Genomic DNA, 17414 nt, shown 5'->3' on the forward strand with positions numbered 1-17414 from the left:
AGGGACAAGGCGGTTGCTTAGTCTGCGAGGCATCCAAGAGATGCAGCGCTGTGCTTGTTTGCGAGGCGTCGAAGAAAAGCAGCGCGTAGTTAGTTGGCCGTGTGGCGAAGAGACGCGAAGGTGTGCTTGTTCGCCAGGCAGTGAAGAGGCGCAGCGGTGTGCTTGTTCGCCAGGCAGCGAAGAGACGCAGCGGCTTGTATGTTGGCGAGGGAGCGAAGAGACGCTTTGGTTTGCTTGTTCACAAGGCAGCAAAGAGACGCAGCGGTTTGCTTGTTTGCCAGGCGGCGAACACATAGAGCGGTGTGCTTGTTGGCGAGGCGGTGAAGAGACGCAGCGGTTTGCTTCATGGCGAGGGAGCAAAGAGACAAGGCGTGAGTTAGTTTGCGAGGCATCCAAGAGATGCAGCGGTGTGCTTGTTTGCGAGGCGTCGAAGAAAAGCAGCGCGTAGTTAGTTGGCCGTGTGGCGAAGAGACGCGATGGTGTGCTTGTTCGCGATGCAGTGAAGAGGCGCAGCGGTGTGCTTGTTCGCCAGGCAGCGAAGAGACGCAGCGGTTTGCTTCATGGCGAGGGAGCAAAGAGACAAGGCGTGAGTTATTTTGAGAGGCATCCAAGAGATGCAGCGGTGTGCTTGTTTGCGAGGCGTCGAAGAAAAGCAGCGCGTAGTTAGTTGGCCGTGTGGCGAAGAGACGCGACGATGTACTTTTTTCGCCAGGCAGTGAAGAGGCGCAGCGGTGTGCTTGTTCGCCAGGCAGCGAACAGATACAGCGGTTTGCTTGTTCGCCAGGCAGCGAAGAGGTGCAGCGGTTTGCTTGTTGGCGAGGCAGCAAAGAGATTCAGCAGCCTGCTTGTTTGTGAGACAGCGAACATCCTCCCTGGTTGCTCATTCTGTGAGGCAGCGAAGAGATGCAGCACTTTGCTTGTGCACCAGGTGGCGTAGTGGCATCGCGGATGGCTTTTCGCCTGGAAGAGAACCGAGGAGGCACTTTGCTAGCTGGCGAGGCAGTGAACAGACGCAGCAGTCTGCTTGTCTGTGAGACAGGGAACCTGCACAGAGGTTAGTTCTTCTGCGAGGCAGCGAAGAGACGCACCGCTTAGTTAGTTGGCGAGGCAGCGAACACATGCAGCAGCTTGCTTGCTCGCAACAGAGCGAAGTGACGCAGCGCTTTGCTTCTTTGCGAGGGAGCGAACAGACGAAGCGGTCTTCTTGTTTGCGAGGTAGCGAAGAGACGCAGCGGTCTGCGTGTTCGCCGGGCAGCGAAGAGTGGCCGTGCTTTGCTTTTTTGCCAGGCGTCAAACACATAGAGCGGTGTGCTTGTTGGCGAGGCAGTGAAGAGACACAGGCGTTGGTTAGTTTGCAAGGCAGCGAAGAGATGCACTGGTTTGCTCGTTTGCGAGGCGGCCAACAGCTATGGCGCTTTGCTTCTTCGGCAGGCAGGGAACAGCTGCCGTGGTTTGCTTTCTGCGAGGCAGCGAAGAGACGCAGCGGTCTGCTTTTTTGCGAGGAAGTGAACAGACGCAGCGTCTAGTTTGCGAGGCACTGAAGAGCTATCGCGGTTTGCTTCATGGCGAGGCAGCAAAGGGACAAGGCGGCTGCTTAGTCTGCGAGGCATCCAAGAGATGCAGCGCTGTGCTTGTTTGCGAGGCGTCGAAGAAAAGCAGTGCGTAGTTAGTTGGCCGTGTGGCGAAGAGACGCGACGGTGTGCTTGTTCGCGATGCAGTGAAGAGGCGCAGCGGTGTGCTTGTTCGCCAGGCAGCGAAGAGACGCAGCGGTTTGCTTCATGGCGAGGGAGCAAAGAGACAAGGCGTGAGTTATTTTGAGAGGCATCCAAGAGATGCAGCGGTGTGCTTGTTTGCGAGGCGTCGAAGAAAAGCAGCGCGTAGTTAGTTGGCCGTGTGGCGAACAGACGCGACGATGTACTTTTTTCGCCAGGCAGTGAAGAGGCGCAGCGGTGTGCTTGTTCGCCAGGCAGCGAAGAGACGCAGCGGTTTGTATGTTGGCGAGGCGGCGAACAGATACAGCGGTTTGCTTGTTGGCGAGGCAGCAAAGAGATTCAGCAGCCTGCTTGTTTGTGAGACAGCGAACATCCTCCCTGGTTGCTCATTCTGTGAGGCAGCGAAGAGATGCAGCACTTTGCTTGTGCACCAGGTGGCGTAGTGGCATCGCGGATGGCTTTTCGCCTGGAAGAGAACCGAGGAGGCACTTTGCTAGCTGGCGAGGCAGTGAACAGACGCAGCAGTCTGCTTGTCTGTGAGACAGGGAACCTGCACAGAGGTTAGTTCTTCTGCGAGGCAGCGAAGAGACGCACCGCTTAGTTAGTTGGCGAGGCAGCGAACACATGCAGCAGCTTGCTTGCTCGCAACAGAGCAAAGTGATGCAGCGCTTTGTTTCTTTGCAAGGTAGCGAAGAGACGCAGCGGTCTGCGTGTTCGCCGGGCAGCGAAGAGTGGCCGTGCTTTGCTTTTTTGCCAGGCGTCAAACACATAGAGCGGTGTGCTTGTTGGCGAGGCAGTGAAGAGACGCAGGCGTTGGTTAGTTTGCAAGGCAGCGAAGAGATGCACTGGTTTGCTCGTTTGCGAGGCGGCCAACAGCTATGGCGCTTTGCTTCTTCGGCAGGCAGGGAACAGCTGCCGTGGTTTGCTTTCTGCGAGGCAGCGAAGAGACGCAGCGGTCTGCTTTTTTGCGAGGAAGTGAACAGACGCAGCGTCTAGTTTGCGAGGCACTGAAGAGCTATCGCGGTTTGCTTCATGGCGAGGCAGCAAAGGGACAAGGCGGCTGCTTAGTCTGCGAGGCATCCAAGAGATGCAGCGGTGTGCTTGTTTGCGAGGCGTCGAAGAAAAGCAGCGCGTAGTTAGTTGGCCGTGTGGCGAAGAGACGCGACGGTGTGCTTGTTCGCGATGCAGTGAAGAGGCGCAGCGGTGTGCTTGTTCGCCAGGCAGCGAAGAGACGCAGCGGTTTGCTTCATGGCGAGGGAGCAAAGAGACAAGGCGTGAGTTATTTTGAGAGGCATCCAAGAGATGCAGCGGTGTGCTTGTTTGCGAGGCGTCGAAGAAAAGCAGCGCGTAGTTAGTTGGCCGTGTGGCGAACAGACGCGACGATGTACTTTTTTCGCCAGGCAGTGAAGAGGCGCAGCGGTGTGCTTGTTCGCCAGGCAGCGAAGAGACGCAGCGGTTTGTATGTTGGCGAGGCGGCGAACAGATACAGCGGTTTGCTTGTTGGCGAGGCAGCAAAGAGATTCAGCAGCCTGCTTGTTTGTGAGACAGCGAACATCCTCCCTGGTTGCTCATTCTGTGAGGCAGCGAAGAGATGCAGCACTTTGCTTGTGCACCAGGTGGCGTAGTGGCATCGCGGATGGCTTTTCGCCTGGAAGAGAACCGAGGAGGCACTTTGCTAGCTGGCGAGGCAGTGAACAGACGCAGCAGTCTGCTTGTCTGTGAGACAGGGAACCTGCACAGAGGTTAGTTCTTCTGCGAGGCAGCGAAGAGACGCACCGCTTAGTTAGTTGGCGAGGCAGCGAACACATGCAGCAGCTTGCTTGCTCGCAACAGAGCAAAGTGATGCAGCGCTTTGTTTCTTTGCAAGGTAGCGAAGAGACGCAGCGGTCTGCGTGTTCGCCGGGCAGCGAAGAGTGGCCGTGCTTTGCTTTTTTGCCAGGCGGCAAACACATAGAGCGGTGTGCTTGTTGGCGAGGCAGTGAAGAGACGCAGGCGTTGGTTAGTTTGCAAGGCAGCGAAGAGATGCACTGGTTTGCTCGTTTGCGAGGCGGCCAACAGCTATGGCGCTTTGCTTCTTCGGCAGGCAGGGAACAGCTGCCGTGGTTTGCTTTCTGCGAGGCAGCGAAGAGACGCAGCGGTCTGCTTTTTTGCGAGGAAGTGAACAGACGCAGCGTCTAGTTTGCGAGGCACTGAAGAGCTATCGCGGTTTGCTTCATGGCGAGGCAGCAAAGGGACAAGGCGGTTGCTTAGTCTGCGAGGCATCCAAGAGATGCAGCGCTGTGCTTGTTTGCGAGGCGTCGAAGAAAAGCAGCGCGTAGTTAGTTGGCCGTGTGGCGAAGAGACGCGAAGGTGTGCTTGTTCGCCAGGCAGTGAAGAGGCGCAGCGGTGTGCTTGTTCGCCAGGCAGCGAAGAGACGCAGCGGTTTGTATGTTGGCGAGGCGGCGAACAGATGCAGCGGCTTGCTTGTTCGTGAGGCAGCAAACAGACGCAGCGGTGTTCTTGTTCGCCAGGCAGTGAAGAGACGCAGCGGCTTGTATGTTGGCGAGGGAGCGAAGAGACGCTTTGGTTTGCTTGTTCACAAGGCAGCGAAGAGACGCAGCGGTTTGCTTGTTTGCCAGGCGGCGAACACATAGAGCGGTGTGCTTGTTGGCGAGGCAGTGAAGAGACGCAGCGGTTTGCTTCATGGCGAGGGAGCAAAGAGACAAGGCGTGAGTTAGTTTGCGAGGCATCCAAGAGATGCAGCGGTGTGCTTGTTTGCGAGGCGTCGAAGAAAAGCAGCGCGTAGTTAGTTGGCCGTGTGGCGAAGAGACGCGACGGTGTGCTTGTTCGCGATGCAGTGAAGAGGCGCAGCGGTGTGCTTGTTCGCCAGGCAGCGAAGAGACGCAGCGGTTTGCTTCATGGCGAGGGAGCAAAGAGACAAGGCGTGAGTTATTTTGAGAGGCATCCAAGAGATGCAGCGGTGTGCTTGTTTGCGAGGCGTCGAAGAAAAGCAGCGCGTAGTTAGTTGGCCGTGTGGCGAAGAGACGCGACGATGTACTTTTTTCGCCAGGCAGTGAAGAGGCGCAGCGGTGTGCTTGTTCGCCAGGCAGCGAAGAGACGCAGCGGTTTGTATGTTGGCGAGGCGGCGAACAGATACAGCGGTTTGCTTGTTGGCGAGGCAGCAAAGAGATTCAGCAGCCTGCTTGTTTGTGAGACAGCGAACATCCTCCCTGGTTGCTCATTCTGTGAGGCAGCGAAGAGATGCAGCACTTTGCTTGTGCACCAGGTGGCGTAGTGGCATCGCGGATGGCTTTTCGCCTGGAAGAGAACCGAGGAGGCACTTTGCTAGCTGGCGAGGCAGTGAACAGACGCAGCAGTCTGCTTGTCTGTGAGACAGGGAACCTGCACAGAGGTTAGTTCTTCTGCGAGGCAGCGAAGAGACGCACCGCTTAGTTAGTTGGCGAGGCAGCGAACACATGCAGCAGCTTGCTTGCTCGCAACAGAGCAAAGTGATGCAGCGCTTTGTTTCTTTGCAAGGTAGCGAAGAGACGCAGCGGTCTGCGTGTTCGCCGGGCAGCGAAGAGTGGCCGTGCTTTGCTTTTTTGCCAGGCGGCAAACACATAGAGCGGTGTGCTTGTTGGCGAGGCAGTGAAGAGACGCAGGCGTTGGTTAGTTTGCAAGGCAGCGAAGAGATGCACTGGTTTGCTCGTTTGCGAGGCGGCCAACAGCTATGGCGCTTTGCTTCTTCGGCAGGCAGGGAACAGCTGCCGTGGTTTGCTTTCTGCGAGGCAGCGAAGAGACGCAGCGGTCTGCTTTTTTGCGAGGAAGTGAACAGACGCAGCGTCTAGTTTGCGAGGCACTGAAGAGCTATCGCAGTTTGCTTCATGGCGAGGCAGCAAAGGGACAAGGCGGTTGCTTAGTCTGCGAGGCATCCAAGAGATGCAGCGCTGTGCTTGTTTGCGAGGCGTCGAAGAAAAGCAGCGCGTAGTTAGTTGGCCGTGTGGCGAAGAGACGCGAAGGTGTGCTTGTTCGCCAGGCAGTGAAGAGGCGCAGCGGTGTGCTTGTTCGCCAGGCAGCGAAGAGACGCAGCGGTTTGTATGTTGGCGAGGCGGCGAACAGATGCAGCGGCTTGCTTGTTCGTGAGGCAGCAAACAGACGCAGCGGTGTTCTTGTTCGCCAGGCAGTGAAGAGACGCAGCGGCTTGTATGTTGGCGAGGGAGCGAAGAGACGCTTTGGTTTGCTTGTTCACAAGGCAGCGAAGAGACGCAGCGGTTTGCTTGTTTGCCAGGCGGCGAACACATAGAGCGGTGTGCTTGTTGGCGAGGCAGCGAAGAGACGCAGCGGTTTGCTTCATGGCGAGGGAGCAAAGAGACAAGGCGTGAGTTATTTTGAGAGGCATCCAAGAGATGCAGCGGTGTGCTTGTTTGCGAGGCGTCGAAGAAAAGCAGCGCGTAGTTAGTTGGCCGTGTGGCGAAGAGACGCGACGATGTACTTTTTTCGCCAGGCAGTGAAGAGGCGCAGCGGTGTGCTTGTTCGCCAGGCAGCGAACAGATACAGCGGTTTGCTTGTTCGCCAGGCAGCGAAGAGGTGCAGCGGTTTGCTTGTTGGCGAGGCAGCAAAGAGATTCAGCAGCCTGCTTGTTTGTGAGACAGCGAACATCCTCCCTGGTTGCTCATTCTGTGAGGCAGCGAAGAGATGCAGCACTTTGCTTGTGCACCAGGTGGCGTAGTGGCATCGCGGATGGCTTTTCGCCTGGAAGAGAACCGAGGAGGCACTTTGCTAGCTGGCGAGGCAGTGAACAGACGCAGCAGTCTGCTTGTCTGTGAGACAGGGAACCTGCACAGAGGTTAGTTCTTCTGCGAGGCAGCGAAGAGACGCACCGCTTAGTTAGTTGGCGAGGCAGCGAACACATGCAGCAGCTTGCTTGCTCGCAACAGAGCGAAGTGACGCAGCGCTTTGCTTCTTTGCGAGGGAGCGAACAGACGAAGCGGTCTTCTTGTTTGCGAGGTAGCGAAGAGACGCAGCGGTCTGCGTGTTCGCCGGGCAGCGAAGAGTGGCCGTGCTTTGCTTTTTTGCCAGGCGGCAAACACATAGAGCGGTGTGCTTGTTGGCGAGGCAGTGAAGAGACGCAGGCGTTGGTTAGTTTGCAAGGCAGCGAAGAGATGCACTGGTTTGCTCGTTTGCGAGGCGGCCAACAGCTATGGCGCTTTGCTTCTTCGGCAGGCAGGGAACAGCTGCCGTGGTTTGCTTTCTGCGAGGCAGCGAAGAGACGCAGCGGTCTGCTTTTTTGCGAGGAAGTGAACAGACGCAGCGTCTAGTTTGCGAGGCACTGAAGAGCTATCGCGGTTTGCTTCATGGCGAGGCAGCAAAGGGACAAGGCGGTTGCTTAGTCTGCGAGGCATCCAAGAGATGCAGCGCTGTGCTTGTTTGCGAGGCGTCGAAGAAAAGCAGCGCGTAGTTAGTTGGCCGTGTGGCGAAGAGACGCGAAGGTGTGCTTGTTCGCCAGGCAGTGAAGAGGCGCAGCGGTGTGCTTGTTCGCCAGGCAGCGAAGAGACGCAGCGGTTTGTATGTTGGCGAGGCGGCGAACAGATGCAGCGGCTTGCTTGTTCGTGAGGCAGCAAACAGACGCAGCGGTGTTCTTGTTCGCCAGGCAGTGAAGAGACGCAGCGGCTTGTATGTTGGCGAGGGAGCGAAGAGACGCTTTGGTTTGCTTGTTCACAAGGCAGCGAAGAGACGCAGCGGTTTGCTTGTTTGCCAGGCGGCGAACACATAGAGCGGTGTGCTTGTTGGCGAGGCAGTGAAGAGACGCAGCGGTTTGCTTCATGGCGAGGGAGCAAAGAGACAAGGCGTGAGTTAGTTTGCGAGGCATCCAAGAGATGCAGCGGTGTGCTTGTTTGCGAGGCGTCGAAGAAAAGCAGCGCGTAGTTAGTTGGCCGTGTGGCGAAGAGACGCGACGGTGTGCTTGTTCGCGATGCAGTGAAGAGGCGCAGCGGTGTGCTTGTTCGCCAGGCAGCGAAGAGACGCAGCGGTTTGCTTCATGGCGAGGGAGCAAAGAGACAAGGCGTGAGTTATTTTGAGAGGCATCCAAGAGATGCAGCGGTGTGCTTGTTTGCGAGGCGTCGAAGAAAAGCAGCGCGTAGTTAGTTGGCCGTGTGGCGAAGAGACGCGACGATGTACTTTTTTCGCCAGGCAGTGAAGAGGCGCAGCGGTGTGCTTGTTCGCCAGGCAGCGAACAGATACAGCGGTTTGCTTGTTCGTGAGGCAGCGAAGAGGTGCAGCGGTTTGCTTGTTGGCGAGGCAGCAAAGAGATTCAGCAGCCTGCTTGTTTGTGAGACAGCGAACATCCTCCCTGGTTGCTCATTCTGTGAGGCAGCGAAGAGATGCAGCACTTTGCTTGTGCACCAGGTGGCGTAGTGGCATCGCGGATGGCTTTTCGCCTGGAAGAGAACCGAGGAGGCACTTTGCTAGCTGGCGAGGCAGTGAACAGACGCAGCAGTCTGCTTGTCTGTGAGACAGGGAACCTGCACAGAGGTTAGTTCTTCTGCGAGGCAGCGAAGAGACGCACCGCTTAGTTAGTTGGCGAGGCAGCGAACACATGCAGCAGCTTGCTTGCTCGCAACAGAGCGAAGTGACGCAGCGCTTTGCTTCTTTGCGAGGGAGCGAACAGACGAAGCGGTCTTCTTGTTTGCGAGGTAGCGAAGAGACGCAGCGGTCTGCGTGTTCGCCGGGCAGCGAAGAGTGGCCGTGCTTTGCTTTTTTGCCAGGCGGCAAACACATAGAGCGGTGTGCTTGTTGGCGAGGCAGTGAAGAGACGCAGGCGTTGGTTAGTTTGCAAGGCAGCGAAGAGATGCACTGGTTTGCTCGTTTGCGAGGCGGCCAACAGCTATGGCGCTTTGCTTCTTCGGCAGGCAGGGAACAGCTGCCGTGGTTTGCTTTCTGCGAGGCAGCGAAGAGACGCAGCGGTCTGCTTTTTTGCGAGGAAGTGAACAGACGCAGCGTCTAGTTTGCGAGGCACTGAAGAGCTATCGCGGTTTGCTTCATGGCGAGGCAGCAAAGGGACAAGGCGGTTGCTTAGTCTGCGAGGCATCCAAGAGATGCAGCGCTGTGCTTGTTTGCGAGGCGTCGAAGAAAAGCAGCGCGTAGTTAGTTGGCCGTGTGGCGAAGAGACGCGAAGGTGTGCTTGTTCGCCAGGCAGTGAAGAGGCGCAGCGGTGTGCTTGTTCGCCAGGCAGCGAAGAGACGCAGCGGCTTGTATGTTGGCGAGGGAGCGAAGAGACGCTTTGGTTTGCTTGTTCACAAGGCAGCAAAGAGACGCAGCGGTTTGCTTGTTTGCCAGGCGGCGAACACATAGAGCGGTGTGCTTGTTGGCGAGGCGGTGAAGAGACGCAGCGGTTTGCTTCATGGCGAGGGAGCAAAGAGACAAGGCGTGAGTTAGTTTGCGAGGCATCCAAGAGATGCAGCGGTGTGCTTGTTTGCGAGGCGTCGAAGAAAAGCAGCGCGTAGTTAGTTGGCCGTGTGGCGAAGAGACGCGACGGTGTGCTTGTTCGCGATGCAGTGAAGAGGCGCAGCGGTGTGCTTGTTCGCCAGGCAGCGAAGAGACGCAGCGGTTTGCTTCATGGCGAGGGAGCAAAGAGACAAGGCGTGAGTTATTTTGAGAGGCATCCAAGAGATGCAGCGGTGTGCTTGTTTGCGAGGCGTCGAAGAAAAGCAGCGCGTAGTTAGTTGGCCGTGTGGCGAAGAGACGCGACGATGTACTTTTTTCGCCAGGCAGTGAAGAGGCGCAGCGGTGTGCTTGTTCGCCAGGCAGCGAACAGATACAGCGGTTTGCTTGTTCGCCAGGCAGCGAAGAGGTGCAGCGGTTTGCTTGTTGGCGAGGCAGCAAAGAGATTCAGCAGCCTGCTTGTTTGTGAGACAGCGAACATCCTCCCTGGTTGCTCATTCTGTGAGGCAGCGAAGAGATGCAGCACTTTGCTTGTGCACCAGGTGGCGTAGTGGCATCGCGGATGGCTTTTCGCCTGGAAGAGAACCGAGGAGGCACTTTGCTAGCTGGCGAGGCAGTGAACAGACGCAGCAGTCTGCTTGTCTGTGAGACAGGGAACCTGCACAGAGGTTAGTTCTTCTGCGAGGCAGCGAAGAGACGCACCGCTTAGTTAGTTGGCGAGGCAGCGAACACATGCAGCAGCTTGCTTGCTCGCAACAGAGCGAAGTGACGCAGCGCTTTGCTTCTTTGCGAGGGAGCGAACAGACGAAGCGGTCTTCTTGTTTGCGAGGTAGCGAAGAGACGCAGCGGTCTGCGTGTTCGCCGGGCAGCGAAGAGTGGCCGTGCTTTGCTTTTTTGCCAGGCGGCAAACACATAGAGCGGTGTGCTTGTTGGCGAGGCAGTGAAGAGACGCAGGCGTTGGTTAGTTTGCAAGGCAGCGAAGAGATGCACTGGTTTGCTCGTTTGCGAGGCGGCCAACAGCTATGGCGCTTTGCTTCTTCGGCAGGCAGGGAACAGCTGCCGTGGTTTGCTTTCTGCGAGGCAGCGAAGAGACGCAGCGGTCTGCTTTTTTGCGAGGAAGTGAACAGACGCAGCGTCTAGTTTGCGAGGCACTGAAGAGCTATCGCGGTTTGCTTCATGGCGAGGCAGCAAAGGGACAAGGCGGTTGCTTAGTCTGCGAGGCATCCAAGAGATGCAGCGCTGTGCTTGTTTGCGAGGCGTCGAAGAAAAGCAGCGCGTAGTTAGTTGGCCGTGTGGCGAAGAGACGCGAAGGTGTGCTTGTTCGCCAGGCAGTGAAGAGGCGCAGCGGTGTGCTTGTTCGCCAGGCAGCGAAGAGACGCAGCGGTTTGTATGTTGGCGAGGCGGCGAACAGATGCAGCGGCTTGCTTGTTCGTGAGGCAGCAAACAGACGCAGCGGTGTTCTTGTTCGCCAGGCAGTGAAGAGACGCAGCGGCTTGTATGTTGGCGAGGGAGCGAAGAGACGCTTTGGTTTGCTTGTTCACAAGGCAGCGAAGAGACGCAGCGGTTTGCTTGTTTGCCAGGCGGCGAACACATAGAGCGGTGTGCTTGTTGGCGAGGCAGTGAAGAGACGCAGCGGTTTGCTTCATGGCGAGGGAGCAAAGAGACAAGGCGTGAGTTAGTTTGCGAGGCATCCAAGAGATGCAGCGGTGTGCTTGTTTGCGAGGCGTCGAAGAAAAGCAGCGCGTAGTTAGTTGGCCGTGTGGCGAAGAGACGCGACGGTGTGCTTGTTCGCGATGCAGTGAAGAGGCGCAGCGGTGTGCTTGTTCGCCAGGCAGCGAAGAGACGCAGCGGTTTGCTTCATGGCGAGGGAGCAAAGAGACAAGGCGTGAGTTATTTTGAGAGGCATCCAAGAGATGCAGCGGTGTGCTTGTTTGCGAGGCGTCGAAGAAAAGCAGCGCGTAGTTAGTTGGCCGTGTGGCGAAGAGACGCGACGATGTACTTTTTTCGCCAGGCAGTGAAGAGGCGCAGCGGTGTGCTTGTTCGCCAGGCAGCGAACAGATACAGCGGTTTGCTTGTTCGTGAGGCAGCGAAGAGGTGCAGCGGTTTGCTTGTTGGCGAGGCAGCAAAGAGATTCAGCAGCCTGCTTGTTTGTGAGACAGCGAACATCCTCCCTGGTTGCTCATTCTGTGAGGCAGCGAAGAGATGCAGCACTTTGCTTGTGCACCAGGTGGCGTAGTGGCATCGCGGATGGCTTTTCGCCTGGAAGAGAACCGAGGAGGCACTTTGCTAGCTGGCGAGGCAGTGAACAGACGCAGCAGTCTGCTTGTCTGTGAGACAGGGAACCTGCACAGAGGTTAGTTCTTCTGCGAGGCAGCGAAGAGACGCACCGCTTAGTTAGTTGGCGAGGCAGCGAACACATGCAGCAGCTTGCTTGCTCGCAACAGAGCGAAGTGACGCAGCGCTTTGCTTCTTTGCGAGGGAGCGAACAGACGAAGCGGTCTTCTTGTTTGCGAGGTAGCGAAGAGACGCAGCGGTCTGCGTGTTCGCCGGGCAGCGAAGAGTGGCCGTGCTTTGCTTTTTTGCCAGGCGGCAAACACATAGAGCGGTGTGCTTGTTGGCGAGGCAGTGAAGAGACGCAGGCGTTGGTTAGTTTGCAAGGCAGCGAAGAGATGCACTGGTTTGCTCGTTTGCGAGGCGGCCAACAGCTATGGCGCTTTGCTTCTTCGGCAGGCAGGGAACAGCTGCCGTGGTTTGCTTTCTGCGAGGCAGCGAAGAGACGCAGCGGTCTGCTTTTTTGCGAGGAAGTGAACAGACGCAGCGTCTAGTTTGCGAGGCACTGAAGAGCTATCGCGGTTTGCTTCATGGCGAGGCAGCAAAGGGACAAGGCGGTTGCTTAGTCTGCGAGGCATCCAAGAGATGCAGCGCTGTGCTTGTTTGCGAGGCGTCGAAGAAAAGCAGCGCGTAGTTAGTTGGCCGTGTGGCGAAGAGACGCGAAGGTGTGCTTGTTCGCCAGGCAGTGAAGAGGCGCAGCGGTGTGCTTGTTCGCCAGGCAGCGAAGAGACGCAGCGGTTTGTATGTTGGCGAGGCGGCGAACAGATGCAGCGGCTTGCTTGTTCGTGAGGCAGCAAACAGACGCAGCGGTGTTCTTGTTCGCCAGGCAGTGAAGAGACGCAGCGGCTTGTATGTTGGCGAGGGAGCGAAGAGACGCTTTGGTTTGCTTGTTCACAAGGCAGCGAAGAGACGCAGCGGTTTGCTTGTTTGCCAGGCGGCGAACACATAGAGCGGTGTGCTTGTTGGCGAGGCAGTGAAGAGACGCAGCGGTTTGCTTCATGGCGAGGGACCAAAGAGACAAGGCGTGAGTTAGTTTGCGAGGCATCCAAGAGATGCAGCGGTGTGCTTGTTTGCGAGGCGTCGAAGAAAAGCAGCGCGTAGTTAGTTGGCCGTGTGGCGAAGAGACGCGACGGTGTGCTTGTTCGCGATGCAGTGAAGAGGCGCAGCGGTGTGCTTGTTCGCCAGGCAGCGAAGAGACGCAGCGGTTTGCTTCATGGCGAGGGAGCAAAGAGACAAGGCGTGAGTTATTTTGAGAGGCATCCAAGAGATGCAGCGGTGTGCTTGTTTGCGAGGCGTCGAAGAAAAGCAGCGCGTAGTTAGTTGGCCGTGTGGCGAAGAGACGCGACGATGTACTTTTTTCGCCAGGCAGTGAAGAGGCGCAGCGGTGTGCTTGTTCGCCAGGCAGCGAACAGATACAGCGGTTTGCTTGTTCGTGAGGCAGCGAAGAGGTCCACCGGTTTGCTTGTTGGCGAGGCAGCAAAGAGATTCAGCAGCCTGCTTGTTTGTGAGACAGCGAACATCCTCCCTGGTTGCTCATTCTGTGAGGCAGCGAAGAGATGCAGCACTTTGCTTGTGCACCAGGTGGCGTAGTGGCATCGCGGATGGCTTTTCGCCTGGAAGAGAACCGAGGAGGCACTTTGCTAGCTGGCGAGGCAGTGAACAGACGCAGCAGTCTGCTTGTCTGTGAGACAGGGAACCTGCACAGAGGTTAGTTCTTCTGCGAGGCAGCGAAGAGACGCACCGCTTAGTTAGTTGGCGAGGCAGCGAACACATGCAGCAGCTTGCTTGCTCGCAACAGAGCGAAGTGACGCAGCGCTTTGCTTCTTTGCGAGGGAGCGAACAGACGAAGCGGTCTTCTTGTTTGCGAGGTAGCGAAGAGACGCAGCGGTCTGCGTGTTCGCCGGGCAGCGAAGAGTGGCCGTGCTTTGCTTTTTTGCCAGGCGGCAAACACATAGAGCGGTGTGCTTGTTGGCGAGGCAGTGAAGAGACGCAGGCGTTGGTTAGTTTGCAAGGCAGCGAAGAGATGCACTGGTTTGCTCGTTTGCGAGGCGGCCAACAGCTATGGCGCTTTGCTTCTTCGGCAGGCAGGGAACAGCTGCCGTGGTTTGCTTTCTGCGAGGCAGCGAAGAGACGCAGCGGTCTGCTTTTTTGCGAGGAAGTGAACAGACGCAGCGTCTAGTTTGCGAGGCACTGAAGAGCTATCGCGGTTTGCTTCATGGCGAGGCAGCAAAGGGACAAGGCGGTTGCTTAGTCTGCGAGGCATCCAAGAGATGCAGCGCTGTGCTTGTTTGCGAGGCGTCGAAGAAAAGCAGCGCGTAGTTAGTTGGCCGTGTGGCGAAGAGACGCGAAGGTGTGCTTGTTCGCCAGGCAGTGAAGAGGCGCAGCGGTGTGCTTGTTCGCCAGGCAGCGAAGAGACGCAGCGGTTTGTATGTTGGCGAGGCGGCGAACAGATGCAGCGGCTTGCTTGTTCGTGAGGCAGCAAACAGACGCAGCGGTGTTCTTGTTCGCCAGGCAGTGAAGAGACGCAGTGGCTTGTATGTTGGCGAGGGAGCGAAGAGACGCTTTGGTTTGCTTGTTCACAAGGCAGCGAAGAGACGCAGCGGTTTGCTTGTTTGCCAGGCGGCGAACACATAGAGCGGTGTGCTTGTTGGCGAGGCAGTGAAGAGACGCAGCGGTTTGCTTCATGGCGAGGGAGCAAAGAGACAAGGCGTGAGTTAGTTTGCGAGGCATCCAAGAGATGCAGCGGTGTGCTTGTTTGCGAGGCGTCGAAGAAAAGCAGCGCGTAGTTAGTTGGCCGTGTGGCGAAGAGACGCGACGGTGTGCTTGTTCGCGATGCAGTGAAGAGGCGCAGCGGTGTGCTTGTTCGCCAGGCAGCGAAGAGACGCAGCGGTTTGCTTCATGGCGAGGGAGCAAAGAGACAAGGCGTGAGTTATTTTGAGAGGCATCCAAGAGATGCAGCGGTGTGCTTGTTTGCGAGGCGTCGAAGAAAAGCAGCGCGTAGTTAGTTGGCCGTGTGGCGAACAGACGCGACGATGTACTTTTTTCGCCAGGCAGTGAAGAGGCGCAGCGGTGTGCTTGTTCGCCAGGCAGCGAACAGATACAGCGGTTTGCTTGTTCGTGAGGCAGCGAAGAGGTGCAGCGGTTTGCTTGTTGGCGAGGCAGCAAAGAGATTCAGCAGCCTGCTTGTTTGTGAGACAGCGAACATCCTCCCTGGTTGCTCATTCTGTGAGGCAGCGAAGAGATGCAGCACTTTGCTTGTGCACCAGGTGGCGTAGTGGCATCGCGGATGGCTTTTCGCCTGGAAGAGAACCGAGGAGGCACTTTGCTAGCTGGCGAGGCAGTGAACAGACGCAGCAGTCTGCTTGTCTGTGAGACAGGGAACCTGCACAGAGGTTAGTTCTTCTGCGAGGCAGCGAAGAGACGCACCGCTTAGTTAGTTGGCGAGGCAGCGAACACATGCAGCAGCTTGCTTGCTCGCAACACAGCGAAGTGACGCAGCGCTTTGCTTCTTTGCGAGGGAGCGAAGTGACGCAGCGCTTTGCTTCTTTGCGAGGGAGCGAACAGACGAAGCGGTCTTCTTGTTTGCGAGGTAGCGAAGAGACGCAGCGGTCTGCGTGTTCGCCGGGCAGCGAAGAGTGGCCGTGCTTTGCTTTTTTGCCAGGCGGCAAACACATAGAGCGGTGTGCTTGTTGGCGAGGCAGTGAAGAGACGCAGGCGTTGGTTAGTTTGCAAGGCAGCGAAGAGATGCACTGGTTTGCTCGTTTGCGAGGCGGCCAACAGCTATGGCGCTTTGCTTCTTCGGCAGGCAGGGAACAGCTGCCGTGGTTTGCTTTCTGCGAGGCAGCGAAGAGACGCAGCGGTCTGCTTTTTTGCGAGGAAGTGAACAGACGCAGCGTCTAGTTTGCGAGGCACTGAAGAGCTATCGCGGTTTGCTTCATGGCGAGGCAGCAAAGGGACAAGGCGGTTGCTTAGTCTGCGAGGCATCCAAGAGATGCAGCGCTGTGCTTGTTTGCGAGGCGTCGAAGAAAAGCAGCGCGTAGTTAGTTGGCCGTGTGGCGAAGAGACGCGAAGGTGTGCTTGTTCGCGAGGCAGTGAAGAGGCGCAGCGGTGTGCTTGTTCGCCAGGCAGCGAAGAGACGCAGCGGTTTGTATGTTGGCGAGGCGGCGAACAGATGCAGCGGCTTGCTTGTTCGTGAGGCAGCAAACAGACGCAGCGGTGTTCTTGTTCGCCAGGCAGTGAAGAGACGCAGCGGCTTGTATGTTGGCGAGGGAGCGAAGAGACGCTTTGGTTTGCTTGTTCACAAGGCAGCGAAGAGACGCAGCGGTTTGCTTGTTTGCCAGGCGGCGAACACATAGAGCGGTGTGCTTGTTGGCGAGGCAGTGAAGAGACGCAGCGGTTTGCTTCATGGCGAGGGAGCAAAGAGACAAGGCGTGAGTTAGTTTGCGAGGCATCCAAGAGATGCAGCGGTGTGCTTGTTTGCGAGGCGTCGAAGAAAAGCAGCGCGTAGTTAGTTGGCCGTGTGGCGAAGAGACGCGACGGTGTGCTTGTTCGCGATGCAGTGAAGAGGCGCAGCGGTGTGCTTGTTCGCCAGGCAGCGAAGAGACGCAGCGGTTTGCTTCATGGCGAGGGAGCAAAGAGACAAGGCGTGAGTTATTTTGAGAGGCATCCAAGAGATGCAGCGGTGTGCTTGTTTGCGAGGCGTCGAAGAAAAGCAGCGCGTAGTTAGTTGGCCGTGTGGCGAAGAGACGCGACGATGTACTTTTTTCGCCAGGCAGTGAAGAGGCGCAGCGGTGTGCTTGTTCGCCAGGCAGCGAACAGATACAGCGGTTTGCTTGTTCGCCAGGCAGCGAAGAGGTGCAGCGGTTTGCTTGTTGGCGAGGCAGCAAAGAGATTCAGCAGCCTGCTTGTTTGTGAGACAGCGAACATCCTCCCTGGTTGCTCATTCTGTGAGGCAGCGAAGAGATGCAGCACTTTGCTTGTGCACCAGGTGGCGTAGTGGCATCGCTGATGGCTTTTCGCCTGGAAGAGAACCGAGGAGGCACTTTGCTAGCTGGCGAGGCAGTGAACAGACGCAGCAGTCTGCTTGTCTGTGAGACAGGGAACCTGCACAGAGGTTAGTTCTTCTGCGAGGCAGCGAAGAGACGCACCGCTTAGTTAGTTGGCGAGGCAGCGAACACATGCAGCAGCTTGCTTGCTCGCAACAGAGCGAAGTGACGCAGCGCTTTGCTTCTTTGCGAGGGAGCGAACAGACGAAGCGGTCTTCTTGTTTGCGAGGTAGCGAAGAGACGCAGCGGTCTGCGTGTTCGCCGGGCAGCGAAGAGTGGCCGTGCTTTGCTTTTTTGCCAGGCGGCAAACACATAGAGCGGTGTGCTTGTTGGCGAGGCAGTGAAGAGACGCAGGCGTTGGTTAGTTTGCAAGGCAGCGAAGAGATGCACTGGTTTGCTCGTTTGCGAGGCGGCCAACAGCTATGGCGCTTTGCTTCTTCGGCAGGCAGGGAACAGCTGCCGTGGTTTGCTTTCTGCGAGGCAGCGAAGAGACGCAGCGGTCTGCTTTTTTGCGAGGAAGTGAACAGACGCAGCGTCTAGTTTGCGAGGCACTGAAGAGCTATCGCGGTTTGCTTCATGGCGAGGCAGCAAAGGGACAAGGCGGTTGCTTAGTCTGCGAGGCATCCAAGAGATGCAGCGCTGTGCTTGTTTGCGAGGCGTCGAAGAAAAGCAGCGCGTAGTTAGTTGGCCATGTGGCGAAGAGACGCGAAGGTGTGCTTGTTCGCCAGGCAGTGAAGAGGCGCAGCGGTGTGCTTGTTCGCCAGGCAGCGAAGAGACGCAGCGGTTTGTATGTTGGCGAGGCGGCGAACAGATGCAGCGGCTTGCTTGTTCGTGAGGCAGCAAACAGACGCAGCGGTGTTCTTGTTCGCCAGGCAGTGAAGAGACGCAGCGGCTTGTATGTTGGCGA

This window comes from Apteryx mantelli, unplaced genomic scaffold, assembly GCF_036417845.1.
Source record: "Apteryx mantelli isolate bAptMan1 unplaced genomic scaffold, bAptMan1.hap1 HAP1_SCAFFOLD_50, whole genome shotgun sequence".
In the NCBI taxonomy this organism is placed as follows: domain Eukaryota; kingdom Metazoa; phylum Chordata; class Aves; order Apterygiformes; family Apterygidae; genus Apteryx; species Apteryx mantelli.